At 43.8% G+C, this 18,266-nt stretch overlaps 1 pseudogene; it reads left to right on the top strand.

Annotated features, from left to right (window-relative positions):
* The window catches only part of LOC115161033 (leucine-rich repeat and calponin homology domain-containing protein 1-like), a 103,460-nt pseudogene that overhangs the window by 62,472 nt on the left and 22,722 nt on the right, over positions 1–18,266 (top strand).

Genomic DNA, 18,266 nt, shown 5'->3' with positions numbered 1-18,266 from the left:
TTTGGCTGCGAGGGTGAGCGAGCATTGTGCCTTTTCATTTTCAATAAGTATTGATTACTCATGTATTTGTCTCTGCTGGAAAATTGTCCTCCTAAAAAGGTAGGCTATATCCTATATGCAAAAGTAGCAATTGTAGCTGTCATCATTCTTGCTGCTCCAAGTTCAGTAGCCAGACATTAGAGATCAGGTGTGTTGGTCTCAATTAAATAAAGTAGGCTATAGCCTATGCAGGTGTAGTTGCACTACATGACCAAAAGTATGTGGACACCTGCTTGTCAAATTTCAAAATCATGGACATTACTATGGAGATGGTCCCCCCTTTGCTGCTATAACAGCCTCCACTCTTCTGGGAAGGCTTTCCTCTAGATGTTGGAACATTGCTGCGGGGACTTGCTTCCATTCATCCGCGAGCATTCAGGCACTGATGTTGGGCGATTTAGGCCCGCAGTTGGGGTTCCAATTCATCCCAAAGGTGTTTGATGTGATTGAGGTCAGGGCTCTGTGCAGGCCAATCAAGTTCTTCCATACCGATCTTGACAAACCATTTCTGTTTTGTGCACGGGGGCATTGTCATGCTGGAACAGGAAAGGGCCTTTGCCAAACTGTTGCCACCATGTTGGAAGCACAGAATCGCCTAGAATGACATTGTACAGTGCCTTTGGAGACTATTCAGACCTCTTGACATTTTCCACATTTTGTTACGTTATAGCCTTGTTCTAAAATTGATTAAATTGATTTTTTCCATCAATCTACACACAATAACCCATAATGACAAAGCAAAAACAGGTTTAGATTTTTTTGATCATTTATAAAAAAATAAAAAACTGATATCACATTTACATAAAGTATTCAGACCTTTTACTCTGTACTTTGTTGAAGCACCTTTGACAGTGATTACAGCATTGCGTCTTCTTGTGTATGATGCTACATGCTTGGCACACCTGTATTTGGGGAGTTTCTCCCATTCTTCTCTGCAGATCCTCTCAAGTTCGGTCAGGTTGGATGGGGAGCGTCGCTGGACACCTATTTTCAGGTCTCTCTCCAGAGGTCTCTCCAGAGGTCTCTCCAGAGGTCTCTCCAGAGGTCTCTCCAGAGGTCTCTCCAGAGGTCTCTCCAGAGGTCTCTCCAGAGGTCTCTCCAGAGGTCTCTCCAGAGGTCTCTCCAGAGGTCTCTCGGATTCAAGTCCGGGCTCTGGCTGGGCCACTCAAGGACATTCAGAGACTTGTTCCGAAGCCACTCCTGCTTTGTCTTGGCTGTGTGCTTAGGGTCGTTGTACTGTTGGAAGGTGAACCTTTGCCCCAGTCTGAGGTTGTGAGCGCTCTGGAGCAAGTTTGCTCCGGGTCTGAAAACTTAAGTAAATATGGTATTTCTTTTTTCTTTTTTTTTTATACGTTTGTAAATATAAAAAAAAAAAAAAAAGTTTTTACTTTGTTATTCTGGGTTATTGTGTTTAAGATTAATTAAAATTGTAATGTATTTAATCAATTTTAGAATAAGGCTATAATGTAACAAAATGTGGGAAAAGGCAGGGGTCTGAATACTTTCCGAATACACTGTACATCTTTATTTTCAGTTCGTTAAAATTCTGCCTTGCTAGAGCTGCCCCGGTAAACTAAGTGCTGTTATTGTGACGTGGCAACATCTAGCAGCAACATCGGCTCAGCCGCGAAGTGGTAGGCCACACAAGCTCACAGAACGGGACTGCCGAATGCTGAAGCGCGTAAAAAAATCATCTGTCCTTGGTTTTAACACTCAATACCGATTTCCAAACTGCCTCTGGAAGCAACGTCAGCACAAGAACTGTTCGTCGAGAGCTTCATTAAAGGGGTTTCCATGGCCGAGCAGCCGCACACAAGCCTAAGATCACCATGCGCAATGCCAAACATCGGCTGGAGTGGTATAAAGCTCGCCGCCATTGGACTCTGGAGCAGTGGAAACGTGTTCTCTGGAGTGATGAATCACGCGTCGCCATCTGGCAGTCCAACGGACAAATCTGAGTTTGGCGGATGCCAGGACAACGCTACCTGCCCCAATGCATAGTGTCGACATTAGAGTTTTGTGGAAGAGGAATAATGGTCTGGGACTGTTTTTCATGGTTCGGGCTAGACCCCTTAGTTCCAGTGAAGGGAAATCTTAACTGCATGCAGTGCCTTCGGAAAGTATTAAGATCCCTTGACTTTTTCCACATTTTGTTACTTTACAGCCCTATTCTAAATTGGATTTTTTTTTAAATCCTCAACAATCTACACACAGTACCCCATAATGAAAAAGAGAAAACAGGTTTTTTGAAATTTTTGCTAATGTATTAAAAAATAAAAACTACCATATTTACATACGTATTCAGCCCCTTTGCTATGAGACTCGAAATTGAGCTCAGGTGGATCCTGTTTCCATTGATCATCCTTGATATGCTGTTACAACTTGATTGGAGTCCACCTGTGGTAAATTCTATTGATGGGAAATTATTTTGAAACGCGCACACCTGTCTATATAAGGTCCCACAGTTGACAGTGCAATTCAGAGGCAAAACCAAGCCAAGAGGTCGAAGGAATTGTCTGTAGAGATCCGAGACAGGATTGTGTCGAGGCACAGATCTGGGGAACGGTACCAAAACATTTCTGCAGCATTGAAGGTCCCCAAGAACACAGTGGCCTCATCATTCTTAAATGGAAGATGTTGGGAACCACCAAGACTCTTCCTAGAGCTGGCCGCCCGGCCAAACTGAGCAATCGGGGGAGAAGGACATTGGTCGGGGGAGTGACCAAGAACCTGATGGTCACTCTGACAGAGCTCTAGAGTTCCTCTGTGGAGATGGGAAAACCTTCCAGAAGGACAATCATCTCTGCAGCACTCCACCAATCAGGCCTTTATGGTAGAGTGGCCAGACGGAAGCCACTCTTCAGTAAAACGCACATGACAGCCCACTTGGAGTTTGCCAAAAGTCACCTAAAGACTCTATGAGAAACAAGATTGTCTCTTCTGATGAAACCAAGATTGAACTATTTGGCCTGAATGCCAAGCATCACGTCTGGAGGAAACCTGGCACCATCCCTAATCAGGTCAAAACAAATTTTATTGGTCACATACACATGGTTAGCAGATGTTAATGCGAGTGTAGTGAAATGCTTGTGCTTCTAGTTCTGACTAGAGGTCGACCGATCTATGATTTTTCACCGCCAATACCAATTATTGGAGGACCAAAAAAAGCCGATAGCGATTAATCGGCCGATTTTTGTTATTTATTTGTAATAATGACAATTACAACAATACTGAATGAACACTTTTTTTTAACTTAACACATAAATATAATCAATTTAGCCTCAAATAAATAATGAAACAGGTTCAATTTGGTTTAAATGATGCAAAAACAAAGTGTTGGAGAAGAAAGTAAAAGTGCAATATGTGCCATGTAAGAAAGCTAACGTTTAAGTGCCTTGCTCAGAACATGAGAACATAAGAAAGCTGGTGGTTCCTTTTAACATGAGTCTTCAATATTCCCAGGCAAGAAGTTTTAGGTTGTAGTTATTATAGGAATTATTGGACTATTTCTCTCTATACGATTTGTATTTCATATACCTTTGACTATTGGATGTTCTTATAAGCACTTTAGTATTGCCAGTGTAACAGTATAGCTTCCGTCCCTCTCCTCGCTCCTACCTGGGCTCGAACCAGGAACACATCGACAACAGCCACCCTCGAAGCAGCGTTACCCATGCAGAGCAAGGGGAACAACTACTCCAAGTCTCAGAGTGAGTGACGTTTGAAACGCTATTAGCGCGCACCCGCTAACTAGCTAGCCATTTCACATCGGTTACACCAGCCTAATCTTGGGAGTTGACATGCTTGAAGTCATAAACAGCGCAATGCATTGCGAAGAGCTGCTGGCAAAACGCACGAAAGTGCTGTTTGAATGAATGCTTACGAGCCTGCTGGTGCCTACCACCGCTCAGTCAGACTGCTCTATCAAATCAGACTTAATTATAATATAATAAACACACAGAAATACGAGCCTTAGGTCATTAATATGGTAGAATCCGGAAACTATCATCTCGAAAACAAAACGTTTTTTTCTTTCAGTGAAATACGGAACCGTTCCGTATTTTATCTAACGGGTGGCATCCCTAAGTCTAAATATTTCTGTTACATTGCACAACCTTCAATGGTATGTCATAATTACGTAAAATTCTGGCAAATTAGTTCGCAACGAGCCAGGCAATGAACGCAAGAGCAGTGACACAATTTCATGTTAGCAGGCAATATTAACTAAATATGCAGGTTTAAAAATATATACTTGTGTATTGATTTTAAAGAAAAGCATTGATGTTTATGGTTAGGTACATTGGTGCAACGACAGTGTTTTTTTCGCAAATGCGCTTGTTACATCATCACCCGTTTGTCGAAGTAGGCTGTGATTCGATGAGAAATTAACAGGCACCGCATCGATTTATATGCAACGCAGGACTCGTTAGATAAACTAGTAATATCATCAACCATGTGTAGTTAATTGGTGATTATGTTAAGATTGATTGTTTTTTATAAGATAAGTTTAATGCTAGATAGCAACTTACCTTGGCTTCTTGCTGCCCTCGCGTAACAGGTAGTCAGCCTGCCATGCAGGCTCCTCGTGGAGTGCAATGTAAGGCAGGTGGTTAGTGTTGGACTGGTAACCAGAAGGTTGAACAAACAAATCCCCGAATCCCCCCTGAACAAGGCAGTTAACCCCCGTTTCTAGGCCGTCATTGAAAATAAGAATGTGTTCTTAATCTGACTTGCCTAGTTAAATAAAGGTGTGGGAAAAAATAAATAATAATAATCGGCAAATCGGTGGCCATAAATACCGATTCACCGATTGTTATGGAAACTCGAAATCGGCCCTAATTAATCGGCCATTCCGATTAATCGGTCGACCTCTAGTTCTGACAGTGCAGTAATATCTAACAAGTAATCTAACAAATCCACAACAACAACCTAATACACATAAATCAAAAGGGAAAGAATAAGAATATGTACATGTAAATATATGGATGAGCGAGGACCGAGCAGCATAGGCAAGATGCAATAGATGGTATAAAATACAGTATATACATATGAGATTAGCAATGTAAGATATGTAAACATTAAAGTGGCATTATTTAAAGTGACTAGTGATCCATTTATTAAAGTGGCCAATGATTCGAGTCTGTATGTAGGCAGCTGCCTCTCTGTGCTAGTGATGGCTGTTTAACTGTCTGATGGCCTTGAGATAGAAGCTGTCTTTCAGTCTCTCGGTCCCAGCTTTGATGCACCTGTACTGACCTCACCTTCTGGATGGTAGTGGGATGAACAGGCAGTGGTTCAGGTGGTTGTTGTCCATGATTGCCTTTTTGGCCTTCCTGTGACATCGGGTGCTGTAGGTGTCCTGGAGGGCAGGTAGTTTGCCCCCGGTGATGCGTTGTGCAGACCGCACCACCCACTGGAGAGCCTTGTGGGAGGTGCAGTTGCCGTACCAGGCGGTGATACAGCCTGACAGGATGCTCTCAATTGTGCGTCTGTAAAAGCTTGAAGGATTTAGTTGACAAGACAAGCTCAGGAGGCTGAAGAATTTGAAGAAGTGTTGTTGTGCCTTTTTCACCACACTGTCTGTGTGGGTGGACCATTTTCGTTTGTCCGTGATGTGTACGTCGAGGAACTTAACTTTCCACTTTCTCCACTGCTGTCCCATCGATGTGGATAGGGGAGTGCTCCCTCTGCTGTTTCCTGAAGTCCACGATCAGCTCCTTTGTTTTGTTGACGTTGAGTGGCAGGTTGTTTTCCTGACACCACACTCTGAGTGCCCTCACCTCCTCCCTGTAGGCTGTCTCGTCGTTGTTGGTAATCAAGCCCACTACTGTTCTCTGCAAACTTGATGATTGAGTTGGAGGCGTGCATGGCCACGCAGTCATGGGTGAACAGGGAGTACAGGAGGGGGTTGAGCACGCACCCTTGTGGGGCCCCAGTGTTGAGGATTAGCGAAGTGGAGATGTTGTTTCCTACCTTTACCACCTGGGGGCAGCCTGTCAGGAAGTCCAGGTCCCAATTGCACAGGGTGGGGTTGAGACCCAGGGCCTCAAGCTTAATGATAAGCTTGGAGGGTACTATGGTGTTGAATGCTGAGCTGTAGTCAATGAACAGCATTCTTATGTAGGTATTCCTCTTGTCCAGATGGGATAGGGCAGTGTGATGGTGATTGCATTGTCTGTGGACCTGTTGGGGTGATATGCAAACTGAAGTGGGTCTAGGGTGGCAGGTAAGGTGGAGGTGATATGATCCTTAAATAACCTCTTACATCTAGATGTTCCGCTACCGCTCCAATATCCAATGATAGGGCGTGGCGCGAATTACAAACTCCTCAAAAATCCCAAAACTTCCATTTTTCAAACATATGACTATTTTACACCATTTTAAAGACAAGGCTCTCCTTTATCTAACCACTTTGTCCGATTTTCAAAAAGGCTTTACAACGAAAGCAAAACATTAGATTATGTCAGGAGAGTACCCAGCCAGAAATAATCACACACCCATTTTTCAAGCTAACATATAATGTCACAAAAACCAAAACCACAGCTAAGTGCAGCACTAACCTTTGATGATCTTCATCAGATGACACTCCTAGGACATTATGTTATACAATACATGCATGTTTTGTTCAATCAAGTTCATATTTATATCAAAAACCAGCTTTTTACATTAGCATGTGACGTTCAGAACTAGCATACCCACCGCAAACTTCCGGTGAATTTACTAAATTACTCACGATAAACGTTCACAAAAAACATAACAATTATTTTTAAGAATTATAGATACAGAACTCCTTTATGCAATCGCGGTGTCAGATTTTAAAATAGCTTTTTGGTGAAAGCACATTTTGCAATATTCTGAGTAGATAGCCCGGCCATCATGGCTAGCTATTTTGACACCCACCAAGTTTGGCACTCACCTAACTCAGATTTACTATAAGAAAAATTGGATTACCTTTGTTGTTCTTCATCAGAATGCACTCCCAGGACTTCTAGTTTACACCCAATGTTATTTTGGTTCCAAATAATCCATAGTTATATCCAAATAGCGGCGTTTTGTTCTTGCGTTCAAGACACTATCCGAAGGGTGACGTATCGTGACAAAAAATTTCAAAATATTCCATTACCGTACTTCGAAGCATGTCAAACGCTGTTTAAAATCAATTTTTATGCGATTTTTCTCGTAAAATAGCGATAATATTCCGACCGGGAGACGTCGTTTTCGTTCAAAGACTGAAAATGTAAAATGGACTCTTCACGCGCACACGTTTCATTGTTCTCAGATCGACCACTATCCAAATGCGCTACTGTTTTTCGCCCAGGGACTGCAGAGTCATCATTCCCCGTTCTGGCGCCTTCTGAGAGCCTATGGGAGCCTTAGAAAATGTCACGTTACAGCAGAGATCCTCTATTTTCCATAAAGAGGCTATAGAAGGCCAAGAAATGGTCAGAGAGGGCACTTCCTGTATGCAATCTTCTCAGGTTTTGGCCTGCCATATGAGTTCTGTTATACTCACAGACACCATTCAAACAGTTTTAGAAACTTTAGGGTGTTTTCTATCCAAATCAAATAATTATATGCATATTCTAGTTTCTGGGCAGGAGTAATAACCAGATTAAATCGGGTATGTTTTTTATCTAGCCGTGAAAATACTGCCCCCTATCCTAACCAGGTTAACTAGTCTCTCAAAGCAATTCATGATGACAGAAGTGAGTGCTATGGGGTGATTGTCATTTAGGTCAGTTACCTTTGCCTTCTTGGGTACAGGAACAATGGTGGCCATCTTGAAGCATGTGTGAGCTTTTCTCCTTTGCCAAGATAATCCATCCACCTGACAGGTGTGGCATATCAAGAAGCTGATTCAACAGCATGATCATTACACAGGCGCACCTGTGCTGGGTACAATAAAAGGTCACTCTAAAAAACAGGGGTGGGCGATTCCAGTCCTCGAGGGCCTGATTGGTGTCACAGTTTTGCCCCAGCCCCAGCTAACACACCTGACTAGAATAAACACCTAATCATGATCTTCAGTGTAGAATGCAATTTGATTAAATCAGCTGTGTTTGCTAGGGATGGAGAAAAAATGTGACACCAATCAGGCCCCCGAGGACAGGAGTTGCCCACCCCTGCTCTAAAATGTGCAGTTTTGTCACAGAACACAATGCCACAGACGTTCCAAGTTGAGGGAGCGTGCAATTGGCATGCTGACTGCAGGAATGTCCACCAGATCTGTTGCCAGAGAATTTAATGTTAATTTCTCTACCATAAACTGCCTCCAACGTCGTTTTAGAGAATTTGGCCATACGTCCAACCTGCCGCAGCAGACCATGTGTAACCATGCCAGCCCAGGACCTCCAAATCCGGCTTCTTCACCTGCAGGATCGTCTGAGACCAGCCACCTGGACAGCTGATGATGAAACTGTGGGTTTGCACAACAGAAGAATTTCTGAACAAACTGTCAGAAAGTCTCAGGGAAGCTCATCTGCGTGCTCGTCGTCCTCACCAGGGTCTTGATCTACTGCAGTTTGGCGTCGTAACCGACTTCAGTGGGCAATTGTTCACCTTCAATGGCCACTGGCACGCTGGAGAAGTGTGCTCTTCATAGATGAATCCCTGTTTCAACTGTACCGGGCAGTTTGGGCGTCGTGTGGGCGAGCGGGATGTAAACAAATGTGTGTACAAAATTTGAGCGCAATAAGGGTTTTGTGCATATGGAACATTTTGGGAATGTCTTATTTCAACTCATGAATCATGGGAACAACACTTTTACATGTTGCATTTTTTATATTTTTGTTCAGTGTATGTCTGTCTTAGACAGATATATGATGTCTATGATCCAGTCTCCTGGTATGTCTTAGGGCCTAGGGGTATTGTAGCAGTGGTCTTTGTGGTTTCAGAGGTCTAGTAGAGTAAAAGACGTCTGTAACAGGACAGCTCTCTAAATCCCAGAGACGCCACCCGCCATCTGTCAGAACCTCTCGTTGTCTGAATGATGGACGAGAGTATTTTTCCGAACAGTCTTACTACATATTTTCCTCGTGTGCAGATTTACAGAAAGTGCTTTATGATCCCGCTGCAGATGCTCCATCCTCTCTGGGTTTGATTGATGAGCCTTAATCTGGCCAGGAGGCTCGACTCCGTTAGTGGAGGACAGGAGAGGAGATAGTGGATTGGACGAGAGCCCTGGTGAGGAGGGGATGTTGGGAAATCGGGTTTTAGATGAATGGTGGTTGAACTTTCGGGGCGTCCCTCCTCAAATGTCTTTTTGTTGAGACCCCCTTTCTGGACCACCAAGGCACTGAAGAATTTTAGTCATCTTGCCTTAGAGGTTTCTTTGTTGGTTTTTGGAAATTCCTATGGTTACTGATTCAGTAGGTCAGTGGTTTCCAAACTTTTTATAGTCCCATACCCCTTCATTCAACCTCCAGCTGCATACCCCCTCTAGCACCAGGGTCAGCGCACTCTCAAATGTTTTTGTTGTTGTTGCCATCATTCTAAGCCTGCCATACACACACTATACGATACATTTATTAAACATAAGAATGAGTGTGAGTTTTTGTCATAACCCGGCTTGTGGGATGTGACAAAGAGTTCTTATAGGACCAGGGCACAAATAATAATAATCAATTATTTTGCTCATTATTTAACCATCTTACATATAAAACCTTATTTGGGGCCTCCCTAGTTGTGCAGTGGTCTAAGGCACTGCATCACAGTGCTAGCTGTGCCACTAGAGATTCTGGGTTCGAGTCCAGGCTCTGTCGCAGCCGGCCACGACCGGGAGACCCATGGGGTGGCGCACAATTGGCCCAGCGTCGTCCGGATTAGGGGAGGGTTTGGCCGGCAGGGATGTCCTTGTCCCGTCGCGCACTAGTGACTCCTGTGGCGGGCCGGGCGCAGTGCAGGCTGACACGGTTGCCAGGTGTACGGTGTTTCCTCTGACACATTGGTGCGGCTGGCTTCCGGGTTAAGTGGGCATTGTGTCAAGAAGCAGTGTGGCTTGGTTGGGTTTCGGAGAACGCATGGCTCTCGACCTTCGCCTAGTGAGGGCCGAGAATCCACTCTCACATACGCTACCGGTCAAAAGTTTTAGAACACCTACTCATTCAAGGGTTTTTCTTTATTTTTCACTATTTTCTACATTGTAGAATAATAGTAGATACATCAAAACTATGAAATAACACACATGGAATCATGTAGTAACCAAAAAACTGTTAAACAAATCAAAATGTATTTTATATTTGAGATTCTTGAAATAGCCACAAATGTAAAAGAATGTGAATCACATTTTTATTTGGGGTACCCCCGACGGCATTGCGTGTACCCCAGTTTGGGAATACCTGCAGTAGGTGATACAGATTCTGAAAATATTGTCTGGAGGTTGAAATCCTGTTGTAGAAAATGTTGGTAAAGTTCTTGAAAGCTTGGGAAATGGAAATGATTTACTGTACTATTCAGAATGAGATATCTCTCTTTTTTGACTGAATGATAGTAGAAGTCCCTCATAAGTTATTTTAAGGGGTGACCTTGAGGGAAGAGGATGTGACAGACTTTCTCATTTCAGCTAATTAAGAAAAGTAGAATACTGGTTGGTTAAAAAAAATGATATTTGGAGCTCAACCTCATGTCCTCCAAGACAAGGTTTATCTTTGTCATCTCAGCGATTTTAATTATAAAAGGTTGTCAGAGAGATATAGTCGTCATTGTTTCGCTTGAATTTCGACCTTTTGAGGAATGTGTTGCTGGCACAGAATCTCTGAGACTCTCTAGCTCTGAGAGACTCTTTCTCTCCTAGCTAGCACGTAATGTTCTGAGAAGCAGGTGTATTTGTTAGAGCTTTGTGAGAGCTTGCTTGTCCTGTGATTTATTTTGCATACAACACTCCCACAAACTTATGGGAATGGTGCAGGATACCCAGCTAGCTCATAATGTTCTGAGAACCATATGTTTCTTAGCTGAGAATTTCTGTACTTCAGCATAAGGTTTCCTCTTGGTTCTATTTAAAGTCATGTTCTCAGAACGTTCAGAGAACTTTAAGAAACAACGTTCTTCTGTGGGAATTTCAGTACTTATGCTTTTTACAGGTTTCCTCATTGTTCTATTTAGAGTCATGTTTTCAGAATTTCTGTGCTTGGAGTTCAAACATTTAACCCAAACTAAGCTAACGGTGTTATAAAAAGTCGTATTAAAACATGTTCTCAATGTTATTTAATTACCTTCCAATAACCTATAATTACCGTTCTCAGAACATTAATAAAACCTCCCAGGAAAATGTTCAGGGAACCATATTAAAACGTTCTCAGAACCTCCCTCCAGCCAAAATATTTACAGGTGAAATTTTCACTTTTGTTCTTAGCTTTGTTCCCAGAACCAATGCGAAACCAAAAACTTAAGTTTCCACAACTTCCAAGGAACCAAATGTGCTGGCTGGGCTGTTAATATATTTACTATATTTCTCTCTCTGTCATTGACCTTTCACTGTCTGTTTTCTCTGTCTGATTTCAGGAATACTTTATCCAATGTTTCCCATTTAAATGCATATGATACGACAACGCTTCACCAGTAACACCCAGCCTAATAGCTGCTATTTATTTTATCAGTATTTTCCAATGTTGTGATAGTCAGCCTCTCTGTCTGTGGTTTTCTTCTGTTCCCTAGCTATGTCTCTCCTCCCACATGGACAGAGCCATAGTGGTTTGTGCCGAGGTTAGTGCCTAAGATGCGTTCCTCCAGTTTATTTTTAACTTTTGGCATGGTCCATGTTAGTGGAACTTTGGCAGTGAGGGACCCTTGAAGTATCAGGACTGCTCCTGCTGGGCTGTGGGAGTTTCTAGAGGGGAAAGTTCTGTCTGATGATCCTAGTCATGACCTTGTCAACCCACACACTCTGGATTCTGTGGATGTTGCTCAGAGGTTGTCTGGGTGTTTATACTGGGTTGTTGATGTGGGTTATGTAGATGTTGTTGTTGTGGACATTCTCTCTTCCTCAGGATGACGGCCACAGGGCTGTAAGCTCTCACCTGATAGGTGGATGGAGCTCCATGTCGCTCCCTGGCAACGATGACCCTCAGGAGACCACTGGAGTCATGTCCCAGAGCTGTTGACACACACACACAATTACTCCTCTAACTCTAGGAATTGTGTGTTCGCCCTCAGACTTGGCGGAGCTTCCCCTGGTGAAGTTTGATTTCTCCTGTAACAAGGTGTCCACCATCCCAGTGTGCTACAGGAAAATGTCCCAACTCCAGTCACTACAGCTGGAGAACAACCCCCTACAGAGCCCACCTGCACAGGTCAGTCTGGGTTAGGGATAGGCACAGATAATCAAATATCCGAACGGACGTTAGTATTCGATCACTTGCAAGTAGGCCTTTTCATAAAAGTAAAAATATATAGCCCTATTTTAACAATGAAAAGGCTTTGTCTGAGCACATAATGTTCACAAAAAACACAATGTATTTCAACTATCCGGATATCTTAAAAATGTCATATTACTTGAATAGTGAAAATATTTCAAATGTCCGTCCCTGGTCTGGGTCTGCATGGCGCTATGGCTTTCTCCACAGCTTGGCATGACATACGCTGCAATGGAATGTAGCGTTCATCATAGGGCATTCTAGTTGACCATGTCACTGTGTTTATTTTGTTTTAGCTTTCCATATAGTGGAATTATTTGTGTACCTTCTACTTTTCTATCATCATCTAGTTGCTCTAATTCATTCATTTGATGATCTGTTTTCTAGATCTGCATAAAGGGAAAAGTTCACTATTTAAGTACCTGAGCATCGAGGCGTGTCGGAGTGACAAGATGCCTGACTCTCTCTACCTGCCTGTCATGGAGCGCCTCAGCCTATCACGTCCCACCACTGGCAGGTGAGTTGCTATGGCAACCCTAACGGAGACAACTGATAGTGCTGGGCTGGTACAAAAGCCTGCACACACTTTGGCTCTCTAGGACCAGTATTGGCAACCTCTGATTCATTTACCACGGAGTGTTGCCAGATTCTCCATTTCTACGTGTTGTTATAGTGCTGCTGCTGAGCCTTCCTCTCACAGTGTGTATGAGAGTGAAGTGTTTTACAGGGAGGGAGGATGTTCTGTAATGTGCCCTGTAATGTCCGCCCCCACCCCTATAACCCTCCCCACTGCAAAGCGTGGGCAGGACAAATGTTCCTTTTGTCCTGGAGAGCTTAGAGACTCACACTCACATCCCACTCTCACACACACACTCCTGGCAGTGGAGGAAAAGAACAGCAGAGCTATTTATAATTCAGCCATAGAGCCATAGTAGAAGGATCCAACACCCTGGCCCAATGTTTCAGTAGAACTGTATTCACATGGATTCTCAAAGTTTATATATTGAATGGTAATAACGATTAAGTAGGTGTGAGGCCAGAATTGGATTTAGCGTGTTTATGTGAATGAAGATAAGGACAGAATGCCATATGCTTCACTCTGATCAGTGAACATGCTCCCTTGGGATGCAAATGTAGGTGGCCTAGAAACGACAAGGTGTGTGTGTGTGTGTGTGTGTGAGAGCGAGAGAGAGAATCTCGGTTCAGTTGTCTGGAGACTCTGTTCAGTGGATCACTTCTCTTAAACCTAGCTTCCATGTGTGTGAGAGACAGAGCAAGAGAAAGAGAGAGCGTGACAGAGCCCTGCTTCTCCTCTGTGATCGGAGCGATTAGACTCTGCTCTGTCACTTTCTCTCCTCTTTCCTCCTCCGCGTGCGTTTTTACATCCTGACCCTGGCCGTCCCATAATCCTCTCACCCCTCTCCTCTCAGCACGGAGGACATTGACCAGAATAAGAAACAGGACACTGACTCAGGAGTTGGCAGTGACAACGGGGACAAGAGACTGTCTGCCACCGAGGTAGAATGAGTGTGTGTGTTTGTTTGTTGTGTGCGCACCCCGCATGCATTTTTGTGTAACATTTGCATTGATTACACAGTATGTGTCCGACATTATACATTGCCATTGAACGTTCCCTTCATTTTCTGCGCCATGACTTCAGAATGTTTAGAAATGTATATTATAAAATGATGCAAGAAATGGCACATCTACCTAGTGATGTTGAATAGTCACCATGTCTTCAGAGCGGTTCTAGGCTGTACTGTGCCGGCTGAGCACACAGCCACCGCCTGAGGGTAGCAGGCTATCTTTTGATCTTTCTTTTCTTTCTGTCTTTACTTTGTCTTCTTCCCTTTTCTTTTTTGGGGAGTTTGTTCTTTTTGTTCTTTCTTACTTTTCTACCGGTATACATTCACCCATGACCTCAGTGTATTTTGTGATGATCAGATAAAAGTAGTGAAGAAGATATTGTCAGGAGTGATACAACAGTTCTCTGGAGTGATGCATTTGACAGAATATCTGGTTGTTTTTTGGCAGCTGAAACATTTGGCTGATTCTGACTGAAATACTGTTGAGTTGTACCAGCTGAAGTGCTTAGATTTCTGTTGGTAACAGAAATGTTTGCTAGTGTTTTTGGTAACTGGGCTGTGTGGTTGTTTCAGCCCTCAGACGAGGACAGCTTGAGTCTCAATGTCCCCATGTCCCACATCACAGAGGAGGAGGGGCTAAGCAAAGACGACTCCAGCGAACACATCAGCGCTCTCACAGGTAGCATACACACACACAAACACACACACACAACGCCACACGTCTCCGACACTCTCAGTAAGGATATCTCCACCCCACTCCACCCACCGACCCTGTCAATGAGTAGCCACCCATCACCGATACCAACCCTCCTGAATGGGAGAAGAGAACAGCCAGCAGGGCTGTGTGTTACATCCTCAGATTAGGATAACACAGTAACACTGCCCAGATAGACACTGTAGAGAGGCCTCTGGTTTATGTTACTCCCCTATCTGCCACAAGAGGAAACAGAATAGAAACATTGTCACTTTCTGTTGCTCTAAAGAGAGGACGTGGGATAAAAGAGACGTTTCCGGAGCCTTCATGGTGTCTCTATGTGGCTCAGTGGGAGTTTTTCCAGATTGTTGTTTTTGAGAAAGACGGAGGGAGCTCTGGGGCAGTGTTGACCCTGGCTAAACTCTGTGTGTGTGTGTGTGGTGGGGACAGGAAGTAAAGATATACACCAGGAAGGCTATGTCAGCACACACAGGGAGTAGTCTGGGAGGGATGGTGTCCTCAGACTGGGTGGGAATGGTGTTGAAAGTGAAGGTGGTGTGAGAGTGTAACAGTACTAATGAAGTGTATGTGTAACATGTAAACTCAGCAAAAAAAGGAACGTCCCTTTTTCAGGACCTTGTCTTTAAAAGATAATTCGTAAAAATCCAAATATCTTCATTGTAAAGGGTTTAAACACTGTTTCCCATGCTTGTTCAGTGAACCATAAACAATGAATGAACATGCACCTGTGGAACGGTCGTTAAGGTACTAACAGCTTACAGGCTGTAGGCAATTAAGGTCATAGTTATGAAATATTAGGACACTAAAGAGGCCTTTCTACTGACTGAAAAACACCAAAAGAAAGATGCCCAGGGTCCGTGCTCATCTGTGTGAACGTGCCTTAGGCATGCTGCTAGGAGGCATGAGGACTGCAGATGTGGCCATAGCAATAAATTGCAATGTCCATACTGTGAGACGCCTAAGACAGCGCTACAGGGAGACAGGACCGACAGCTGATCGTCCTCGCAGCGGCAGACCACGTGTAACAACACCTGCACAGGATCAGTACATCTGAACATCACACCTGTTGGACAGGTACAGGATGGCAACAACAACTGTCCAAGTTACACCAGGAAATCACAATCCCTCCATCAGTGCTCAGACTGTCCTCAATAGGCTGAGAGTGTCTGGACTGAGGGCTTGTAGGCCTGTTGTAAGGCAGGTCCTCACCAGACATCACCGGCAACAACGTTGCCTATGGGCACAAACCCACCGTCGCTGGAACAGACAGGACTGGCAAAAAATGCTCTTCACTGGCGAGTCGCGGTTTTGTCTCACCAGGGGTGATGGTCGGATTCGCGTTTATGGTCAAAGGAATGAGCGTTACACCGAGGCCTGTACTCTGGAGCGAGATCGATTTGGAGGTGGAGGGTCAGTCATGGTCTGGGGCGGTGTGTCACAGCATCATCGGACTGAGCTTGTTGTCATTGCAGGCAATCTCAATGCTGTGCGTTACAGGGAAGACATCCTCCTCCCTCATGTGGTACCCTTCCTGTAGGCTCTTCCTGACATGACCCTCCAGCATGACAAATACCACCAGCCATACTGCTCGTTCTGTGCGTGATTTCCTGCAAGACAGCAATGTCAGTGTTCTGCCATGGCCAGCGAAGAGCCCAGATCTCAATCCCATTGAGCACGTCTGGGACCTGTTGGATCGGAGGGTGAGGGCTAGGTCCATTCCCCCCAGAAATGTCCTGGAACTTGCAGGTGCCTTGGTGGAAGAGTGGGGTAACATCTCACAGCAAGAACTGGCAAATCTGGTGCAGTCCATGAGGAGGAGATACACTGCAGTATTTAATGCAGCTGGTGGCCACACCAGATACTGACTATTTGTTCAGGGACGCATTATTCAATTTCTGTTAGTCACATGTCTGTGGAACTTGTTCAGTTTATGTCTCAGTTGTTGAATCTTGTTATGTTCATACAAATATTTACACATGTTAAGTTTGCTGAAAATAAACGCAGTTGACAGTGAGAGGACGATTTTTTGTTGTTGCTGAGTTTGTGTTAAATGGCAGGCTTGATCAAACTGACTCAGATGAGATGAGGGGCGTCACCTTTTAGTCACTAAGCCCTCTAATTTATTGGAAGAATGCGGCCTGGTACAACATGGTGGACTCATAAATACTGTGGAAAAGTGTAGCAGGGCTGTTATATTAGCAGAGCTCGGATGGATGCGAGAGAGCGAGCTTTGCCTTAACAGCAGACTCGTACATTTCCTCAGCGAAAGCAATGTACTGAGCAATGTCAAATTGGCTTTTTACCAAATTACCGTACAACAGACCACATATTCACCCTGCACAGACCACGTATTCACCCTGCACACCTTAATTAACAAATAAAGGCAAAGTCTTCTCATGCATTGTTTATTTTTAAAAAAAAGAGAGATTTATGGATGGTTAAACAGATATGCATGAAAATACCCTCAAATACTGTACTGTCACCTTCTGTACATTTGAATACAAATCCAATGCTGACATATAGAGACACATAAAAACATAAATATTCACTGTCCAAATACATATGGAGGGGAGTGTAATGTTTCACTATCCACCCAAATCTCATAAACGAGCGATCATACACTATATTTTCTACATATATAAGGGAAGTGTCTCCATACAGTACAGCCTTTCAACTGTGACATTCTTTCCATTGATCTCTGACCTCGATCTCTGCCCCCTGTAGCGGACCCCCACGGGGACGGGGTGCGACTGATAGAGGAGAGCCCCACTGAGGCCCTGAAGGAACAGTTTGGCTACAGAGACTCTTCTGCTCTCAGCAACTGCTTTGTCAGCTACATCAAGGCAAGGCCATTCTCTCTCTCTCGCACTCACTCACTCCCTGAAAGATTTGGTTTAAAGTTAATTAGGTGAGCAACTTGCTGAATTCATACATTTTGACATTTTGGGTGAACTACCCCTTTAATGGGTGATTTTGGGTCAACCTTTTCAACCTGGGTCTCAGCATCATCCATTATGAGCTATATGTCTAGACTGACTCTGGAGCTGTTACTAAGGATGATAATGTTCATATCTGCACCTCCACTTCCATTAAGGCTGTCTGTATTGTCAAAGATTCATGGGGAAGTGGCCGTGCTGTAAATCATGAATGGATTGGTGTTTATAACAAAATGAAAAGTGTAGCTGATGTGTTCAGACTTCCAGTCTCATGTATATTACATCCGTTCTCTATGACCCAATACTGTTTATCCGGTCACACTTTTATCCAGCTCTTGGTGAAGACCTTTGGATGGCCGGTAGGCTTGATTAATGGCCCTTAATGATACTGTAACGTTAATGCATATGGATGGAATATGAATCTTCAGTAATCATTTAGATTGTAATTTAGATCATGATATATTGATATCTCAGTCATCTCAATAGGCCAGTATGGATGATATCTCAGTCATCTCAATAGGCCAGTATGGATGATATCTCAGGCATCTCAATAGGCCAGTATGGATGATATCTCAATAGGCCAGTATGGAGGATATCTCAATAGGCCAGTATGGATGATATCTCAATAGGCCAGTAT

Source organism: Salmo trutta, chromosome 24 (assembly GCF_901001165.1).
Source record: "Salmo trutta chromosome 24, fSalTru1.1, whole genome shotgun sequence".
Taxonomy (NCBI): domain Eukaryota; kingdom Metazoa; phylum Chordata; class Actinopteri; order Salmoniformes; family Salmonidae; genus Salmo; species Salmo trutta.
The sequence above is the reverse complement of the archived record's forward strand: the minus strand, read 5'-3'. Positions and strand labels throughout refer to the sequence as shown.